At 33.0% G+C, this 9,239-nt stretch overlaps 1 pseudogene; it reads left to right on the top strand.

Moving 5' to 3' along the window:
- The first annotated feature begins 4,153 nt into the window (after positions 1–4,153).
- Positions 4,154–5,885, top strand: LOC118056111 (polygalacturonase-like; annotated as a pseudogene).
- Positions 5,886–9,239: the final 3,354 nt, after the last annotated feature.

Raw genomic sequence — 9,239 nt, 5'->3', positions numbered from 1 at the left:
CCTCGAAAATTGCCTGACTTTGTGCCCGAAGCCTAACTGATTTCAACTCTTCATTGATTTTGGTTTAGCTATCAGTTTACCCACAGCTGGATGGATCATTGTTCCAAATCCATTGATCATTTCTACTATGCTATATCTATTTGCATTTGAAAAGGCAAATACACACACACTTTTTTATTTTTGTTTAATGGATTTACCATACTTTTTAGCATAGTTAGTGTCAAATAAATCATTTTAATCTAAATAGCTTAAGCTGTTATATGAGCTCTAGGATATAATTTATATTATTCTTTAACACACCCCTCAAGTGAAAACTCTTTGAAACTTAAAACTTTCTCAGCCCATATTACTTTATGCTTGATTTTTATCAAAATAATAGAGATGATGAGATTTGAACTCGTGACCATTTATCATCAAGGCTTCTGATACTATATCAAATAATTATCCTAACTTAATAGCTTAAACTGTTAGATGTTGTCTAAGATATATTTTATATTATTTTTTAACTGTTAGAAACCAATTCATCACGACTTAATTGTTCAAGAATAAAAGAAAAAAAAAAGAATTGGATCGGGCTAGATTAGTTGGCCTAAGAGTTTGCATGTTAGTATCCATTCAAGAGTGTTTTTTAGAAGAATCAAAATATTTCAAATAAAAAAACAACATTGATAAAAAAAATTGATTAAAATAAAATCCAATTTAGTTTTATAACTATGCTTTTTAGTATTTCAAGTCTTATCACTCTACAAATCACATAAAACTAATGAAGTAAGCTAATATCTTTTAAAGTTTGAACGAGATTAATTTGACAGTTATGGGAACAAATATAAGCGGTGTCAAGATAAGATGCAAACTTTGATTTCTCTTTTTTACCGTCTTCGATAATTGGAACACAAAGACAGAAACCCCATGCGGAAAACTTATTACATGGGCTGGCCTGCTCCGATCCATGGGGAGGTTACTTGTCACTCTGAGTTACTTGAAAACAGTTTCATGTCTGAATCAGCTATATTAATTTGACGAGAGAAATTGGCATAAACATGATAATCACGTTACTTATCTCTTGACCCCCTAGGTTAAGTCATTTCGGATTGATTTATTAAAGTTAGGCAATAATAGGGACCAAATTAAAAGTGGCTACGCACATGCTTTACAAGTGGTTAGTCTTCAAAAAAAGTTGATACATGAACATCGAGTAAGCTACGTCCAGCGCCTTTCACACATCAAGCATTGTTGTGAACGCATGTGTTTGTGTGTGTTTTGAAGACACGCACTAAAAACACACCAAAAGGCCATTCCTTGTCCGTCTATTGTTCAGGCTGAACAGACATGAATTTTGGTTTCCAAACTATGCATATGCATGAGAGATTTGAGAACTACATAATAGATCTCGAGTTCGAGTCAAAACATGTATTTTTTATAAGAACCTTGAATAATAAGGGTTTTATTTACTTATTTAGATTCATAAAATATACTTTTTAAAGGGGGAGTTTTCTCGAATAAAAAAAATATATATTGCACATCCAAAATTTAAATGTAGTATATATATATGATCTCATCTTCTAAGGGTACTGACGAACGATCATGGAAATTAATCTAAGATGCAGACGAGATATGATAGGATTACGGTGCCGTACTGTTTTTTTTAAATAATATTTAGTAAATTCTGATAGCTCAAAGGTCAGGAGAATATATATATATATATATATATATACTAATTAATATTCAGAACCTGTCCCGAGCATCTCGTGTAAATCCATGAAAACTATATATAAAGCCACCAGAGCCGTTCAAAGAAACATGCATGGGGATAAGGAGAAATTAAAATGGTTAGTATATTGGCTATTGATTGCTAGTTTAAAACAGAAACCAATGGATTTTCAATATTCAAAGGAAGTTTGAGAAAATTATTATCTAATTCCTTTATGTTTGGAATCTTTGTTGGTGTTTTTAAGTATATTTGGGACATAAGAAGAAAAGAAAAAACAAATGTTTTAATAAAACAATATTGGTTAACAAGAGCTAATGGACAATGCTATAAGATATCATGTAATGTGTTATCTTATAAAAAATATTGTAGTTATCTTGTATAATTATTTATATTTTGCCCTTACGGAGAGAAAGAGAGGAAGCCCGCCATATTAGGTTGAGTCTTTTATTTTACACAAAATATTATTTTGTTATTTAGGATTTCAAACAAAAAGAACTAAGATGTAATTGCCTTCAGAACCAAGGTTGTCAATTCCGTTTCGGTAGGTGTTTCGTTTTTTTTAATTGGAATGGAATGTTTCAGTTTCGGAGTGTTTCGGCGTGCTGTTTCAGGGTTATACTATTCATATATATATATATATATATATATATATAGACACAACAAACATAATTCAAATTCAAGATAAATTAATTATAAATTATGCAATACAAACACAATACCAAACAAATATAATTTTAAAATTTAAAATATTTATAAATAGTCAAGATTAAATAGATCTTTAACTTAAAGTAATTCAATTTAAATAAAATATCAAAATATTATGAAAGTAAAATATTTTAACAAAAAGATTTTAAATATAAAGTTAGGTCAATGTTATCAAGTAACTAATGAAATCTAAAGTATCCCTTGTTTTGCTCAAATTCCTACAAAGTATAAATATGAAAAAAAAAACAACATGAATATAAACCATATATATTAGTGATAAATCTAATTTTAAAAAATTAATATCATTGTTAATGAAAATAGTAATAATAATTTTCAATATTATTATTAATATCATTGCTATTGAAAATAGTAATGAAAAAGAGCTTTTTATAATCGGGTGGTTTAATTAATGAAATTGAGTAAAATTCAATTTGATTCAATGGCTTTTCAAGAGCGGAACGAAATACATGGAATGAAACCGGAACGTTTCGGGCGGAATTTAACCGAAAAATCCGGAATGGACCGAGATTTAAAATAAGATGAAATTTATTCTGTTTTGTTCCGTTTTTTGAATTGGTATGGAATATTTCGACCATTCCAGATGAAACGGAACGGAATTGACTACCTTGTACAAAACTCAAGAATAAAAAATAATTTAGACAAAAAAACCCAAAAGCTATTAATGCGATTTCAAATGGGAACAAAGGAAATAAAAAAAATATACTGTTTCCATTGCATTAATTGTCTGGCACATGTAAAAACCTATGCCATCCTTTCTGTCCCATCAAAAACACGAAAAGTGAAAGAATTACGCGCAAGAAGAGAAAAATTGTGAGATTAAGGCCATGATTTTTGGGTAATAAGAACTTAATTAAAATAAATACCCTCTTTTATTTCCGTTCTTTGCTCCACCTGTCACGTTCGATCCCACTTTTCAACAATTTCATTTCGCAAAAATTCTTTCATATATACTAAATAATGTGTATTAATAGCCAAAATAACGTGGAAAACTATCTACGTAATCAACTTTTCAAGGTTGAGGCACTAAGCATAGAATGAATTGACTTCCCAATCTATGTTAATTTTTTCCATTAACAGGGAGTTAGTTATTGTTAGGTTATGGTAGTTAAATGTTGTTCGAATTAAATAATTTAAAATTTTGTAATGATGAATAAATTAATCGGTATATATATATATATATATATATATATATATATAATCTTTAGTTTCTAATTTTTAATCTAATGATCTCTTCTATGGTTAGATTAAAAATTTGATATGTGAATTTCACTAATTACTACTACAACATTAATTACCATTAAGTAATAATAATTAGTTTTTTCAATAGCATTTAATTTCTATCTCGACGTAGAAAAAATATGTTTACCTGTTATTAATATATACTTTAAATTGACATAAATTTATTTTAAAACTATTCTAACAATAAATTTATTTTATATTTAATTTTTTTAAAATTGATTTATTTTATCATGAGAAACTAATCAATATGAATGCATTAATAGCATCCGTTATTTTTATTTTATTTTTCCTATAAAAGATGAACAAATGGATTTTGCCTTATATTTTCAAATACCCAATAGTAAATCTCCACATGCATTCTATATCCAAACTTCCTATAAATACCACCTTCAGCTTCTTCAGATTCCCATCTCTCCATCTCAACTTTATACTCATCACTTGCATCTTTTCAAATATTATCCGATACCAAAAAGATCAATGGCAGGCCTTCCACTTCCAATGATCCCTCGTCCTATTACCCTTTTCTTCATCGTTTTCTTTGCGTTCTCACCTTCAGCAAAGGCAGCGCAATTTAGTGTGTTAAGTTATGGTGCCAAAACCTGATGGAAAAAACTGACTCAACCAAGGCCTTTGCTGCTGCTTGGGCACATGCATGTGCCTCAACACAACCAGCCACAATTTCTGTTCCTAAAGGGAGTTTCTCTTTAGGTCAAGTGAGGTTTCAGGGTCCTTGCAAGAACCGTGCTATCTTGCTACGTATAGATGGTACCCTGGTCGCACCATCAGATTATAAGGTCATTGGCAACGCTAAAAATTGGCTAATCTTTGAGCATGTTAATGGGGTTGCTGTATCTGGAGGGACTCTTGATGGCCAGGGTGCTGGACTGTGGTCTTGCAAGAATTCCGGCAAGGGTTGCCCCAGAGGCGCAACGGTATGATAATAAAGCACATGCATGCAATATTTTGGTCAGTAGACTAGAGATAGATGTTATATTTTCAAGGTCTTAATTTTCTTGTTGATTTATTTACTGTGCAGTCACTTGAGTTTACCAATTCAAACAATATTGCAATCACCGGATTGGCGTCATTAAATAGCCAGTTGTTTCACATTGTCATCAATAGTTGCCAAAACGTCAAAGTGCAAGGAGTCAAAGTCTCTGCCGCCGGAAACAGCCCAAACACGGATGGCATTCACGTTCAATCATCAACCGGTGTCACCATATTGAATTCTAGGATTGGAACAGGTGACGACTGTGTATCGATTGGCCCCGGCACCTCGAGTTTGTGGATTGAAAATGTGGCATGTGGACCTGGCCATGGAATCAGGTATATAAGAAATTATAACATCAACTATAAGTTTATATCAATTATCATCTGCTCCTAATGTTTAATGTGTTGATATTGTAGCATTGGAAGTTTAGGCAAAGAATCTCAAGAGGCTGGTGTGCAAAATGTCACAGTAAAGACAGCTACATTTACCGGTACACAAAATGGACTGAGAATTAAGTCTTGGGGAAGGCCTAGCAATGGTTTTGCTAGAGATATTCTTTTCCGACACGCAGTCATGAATAATGTCCAGAATCCCATTGTAATAGACCAAAACTATTGCCCCGGCGAGAAGAACTGCCCTGGCCAGGTACAGCCAAATCTATTGTCTTTACCGTTCTTTTCATATCTTGAAAGCTAACATCCAAAACATACATAAATCTTGCTGTGTTTTGCTGTACATTAAACAGGTTTCTGGTGTGAAAATAAGTGATGTGACCTACCAAGACATTCATGGATCATCAGCAACAGAAGTGGCGGTGAAATTTGATTGTAGCAAAAAATATCCATGCACTGGGATCAAATTAGAAGATGTAAAGCTCACTTACAAGAACCAGCCAGCGGAAGCATCATGCAGCAATGCTGGTGGACTTGCTTCAGGACTTGTTCAGCCCACTAGCTGTCTATAAGAGCCTAATTAAAGAGGGAATATATAGTTGATCAAGCAAAAACAATAAATTATTACGTAACACATATAGTATATATACATATACAAATGGGATACTTTCTCTCTGTCTTAGCTTAAAACCTATGTAATATGTCCGTAGCTCATGAAGCAAGCTTATTTGCTTGATCTTGTGGCACGTCTCAGCCCGACGACGAGACTTAATATGAGTTAATTTTTTTTGTTAAATAAATTGTTTGGCGTGAGCAAGCTACTTGAACCTGTCCATCTGGTAAACATATTTACGTGCTATCCAATCAACATGAACCAACACAATATCTTAAGAAAATTGCTTTCAATTAATAAAACTAAAACTAAATTATATTTTGTAAAATTGAGCATCAATCTATACAAGATTTTTTTTTTACATCACAAATATAATATAGAACATAAATCAAAACAAACTATCAGGCTTAAACATATAAAAACATAACATGAAAAGATAAAATTGAAAAAAAAATTCAAGAACCCAAAACAAAAAACTAGTCCATAAATAAAAAAAGGACTACAATCATCAATATTGAAGTAGTTAATAGTGTTGTTAAGTCTAGCATAATAGTGAATGCAATAATATACTAGTAGTAAATAGTGTTGGTGATGTAAAAAATTCTTTTGATATATGTCACACGTGTGCGGCATCGCGTTGATCGTCCATCCTCAAAGAAAAAAAATATAATAATATCCTTGGCAAGTATGTGGAGAGACAAGGAATTCAATAATATACTAGTATTATTGGATTTTTTTTGTATTTTATTATTTTTTTGAAGAGAGAAAAAATATGAAATGGGAAATAACTCAAAAATGAGTTATGACAAAGTTGAGAATAATGAAATGTGTTGGGTTGTGCTTTAGCCAACCTTTCTATTTATATATATGTGACAGAACACTGCAGTTACTGTAGGGATTACAACATTGGAATAATCCTTTATTAATTTCCTATTCTGTCGAAGATCCTGAAGAGAGTAGTGAAGTTGTATAATACGATTGTTGGAGGTGGAAGCGAGAGCTCGCTCAAGATTGCCCCAAGCTGAACAAGAACTTTGATAGTCAACAACAAGATGCAAAACTTTCATAGATAGGGAGGAAATAAGAGCACTCAGAATGAGTTGGTCCTGTTGTTTCCAGCGAAGAAAGAGCAGATTTACCTGAAGAGAGATACCATCTCCGACAAGAACATATGAAGGTGGACATGTGTTGGAGCCATCAACAAAACTAAAAACTCGGCCTAGATGCATATGCCAATATAAATAATTGGTGTTTGTTAATTTGAGGGAGATAACTTGATGAGTGTAAGAAAGGGAGATAATGCTTGCGACAACTGAGGCAGCAGCTGCATCAGATGTGGGCTGCAAGAGGAGGCATTCACTAGCCATGGAAGAGGAGAAACCAGGCGGTGATGCAGCAGAGGAGAGCAGAGGAAGCGCTAGAGGAGAAGAAGGCTGCACTGCCAGATAAGAAGGCTAGACTATTGGTGTTGTAGAATTGAAAGCTGTATATGGCGGCTGTTCCATTGAAGAAGGAAGACTGTGAGAAAAGTAGGTTTAATTATTATAGGGTTTTGTGGCTCTGATACCAAGTTAAGAATAATGAAATGTGTTGGTTTGTGCCTTAGCCAACCTTCCTATTTATATATATGCGGCAGAACACTGCAGTTACAATAGGGATTACAACATTGGAATAATCCTACATTAATTTCCTATTCTAATAGATACTTGTTATACATTCTATAATAGACAATATTTATACAATGTAAATTATACATAAATTATGAAATTGAAAAATAAGTTGTGATACCAAAACAAATAATTGTTAAGCTAAAAACTGAGTTTTCATAGGTGCATAGAATCAAATTAATATCTTTGATTGTAATATACCAAATATTATTTCAGATTACAATGTGAAGAATCTTAGATACTGATCATATTTCGACTGAGAAAGAAGGTAAGCTTTAGGTGAGTATGCTACCTCAATACCTAGGAAATATCGAAGATAACCCAAATCCTTCATTTCAAATCATTTAGCCAATTTTGTCTTCAAAACTAAAATACCATCAATATCATCACTAGTAATAATCATGTCATCAATATATAAAGACAGAATGTTACGATCTGTATCTATGCACTTAATAAAAGGAGCAGAATCATGATTGCTAGAAATAAAGCCAAGAGACGAGATCACAATAGAGAATTTTCAAACCAAGCACGGGGTGCTTGTTTGAGACCATATAATGCTTTCTTAAGCTTACAAACATATCCAGAGTTATGTGAAATACTAGGAGGGGGTGCCATATAAACTTCTTCTTGAAGATCTCCATTCTATAAGGCATTTTTAGCATCAAGTTGAGAAATATGCCACTAACGAATCGAAGCTACAACAATAGGAGTACGAATAGTAGTTATTTTTACAACTCAGGAAAATGTCTCCTCATAGTCCATACCATACTGTTGAGAGTATCCTTTTGCAACCAGTTTAGCTTTGTATCAATTAATAGAACCATTAGAATTAGTCTTGATCTTATACACCCAATGACAACCAACAACACTCTTACCAGGAGGTAGAGGAACCAGATCCCAAGTATCTATCTTATGCAAAGTAGAAAGTTCCTCATCCATAGCTTATTGCCAAAGCGGATCAAGAATTGCCTCTTTATAGTAACAGGGCTCAAAGAGACAATGAATGGAAGCTAAATATGAAGTAAATGATGAAGAATAACAAGAATAAGCAAAATCTGGTAGTTTTGTGGACTTACGAATATGGATGGACTGACGTGGAGGTGGATCCACAATCTCAGATGAAGCTTGAGGGGCTATAGATGAGAATGGAGCTTCAGGTGTGCCAGAGAGTAAAGTACCAGTACTTGTAGAGTTATGAGTACAAATTGATCGAACATAGGGAGAGATATCATTACCAGAATCCTTCGAAAAAGGGATTTGTAGTGGATGAAATAGAAAAGAAAGTTATATGCTCAAGAAAGACAACATGACGAGACACATAAAGTTTATGAGTTATTGGATCAAAACAATGATACACCATTTTACCTTTGTCGCACCCTCGAAACGAAGCGACGACCATTGATTGAATTTCAAGGTTTTTTTCTTTTTGTGTAAAGGAGTTGCCACCTAGTATTATGGTCATTAGGAACCCTAACTGGTCTTTCAGAGATTCTAAGGCAAAGGACTGGTTGCGAAAAAAGAAAAGGTATTAGCACCCCTAGTACGCCCTACCTAAGGTAAGCTGCTTGGTGTTTGGTTTGCTCTATAATTGCTATGGTGTTGGTGTTTTCTAATCCCATCAGTTTTCCTAGGTTTGATTCAAATAAAATTTATTTGGATAAAAATCCAAGGAGATTCCATGTGCTTTGAAAGCTCATTTTTCCCTTAGTATTTCAAGAGTTTGCGACTCGTAAATCACAAAGAAGAGGGACCACAAGAAATTTAGAAATCTATGGCGCTAAAAAAAACTTATTTTTTTGTATTTTATACTATCATGGCTCGTAAACCGTGGAGCAAAAACAAATAAATTGAAATGTCCTCGATTATAATCAAGGCTTTTTTCAAGGATGTGTGCGGATTG

Source organism: Populus alba, chromosome 17, assembly GCF_005239225.2.
Source record: "Populus alba chromosome 17, ASM523922v2, whole genome shotgun sequence".
NCBI classification, from domain to species: Eukaryota; Viridiplantae; Streptophyta; class Magnoliopsida; order Malpighiales; family Salicaceae; genus Populus; species Populus alba.
The sequence above is the reverse complement of the archived record's forward strand: the minus strand, read 5'-3'. Positions and strand labels throughout refer to the sequence as shown.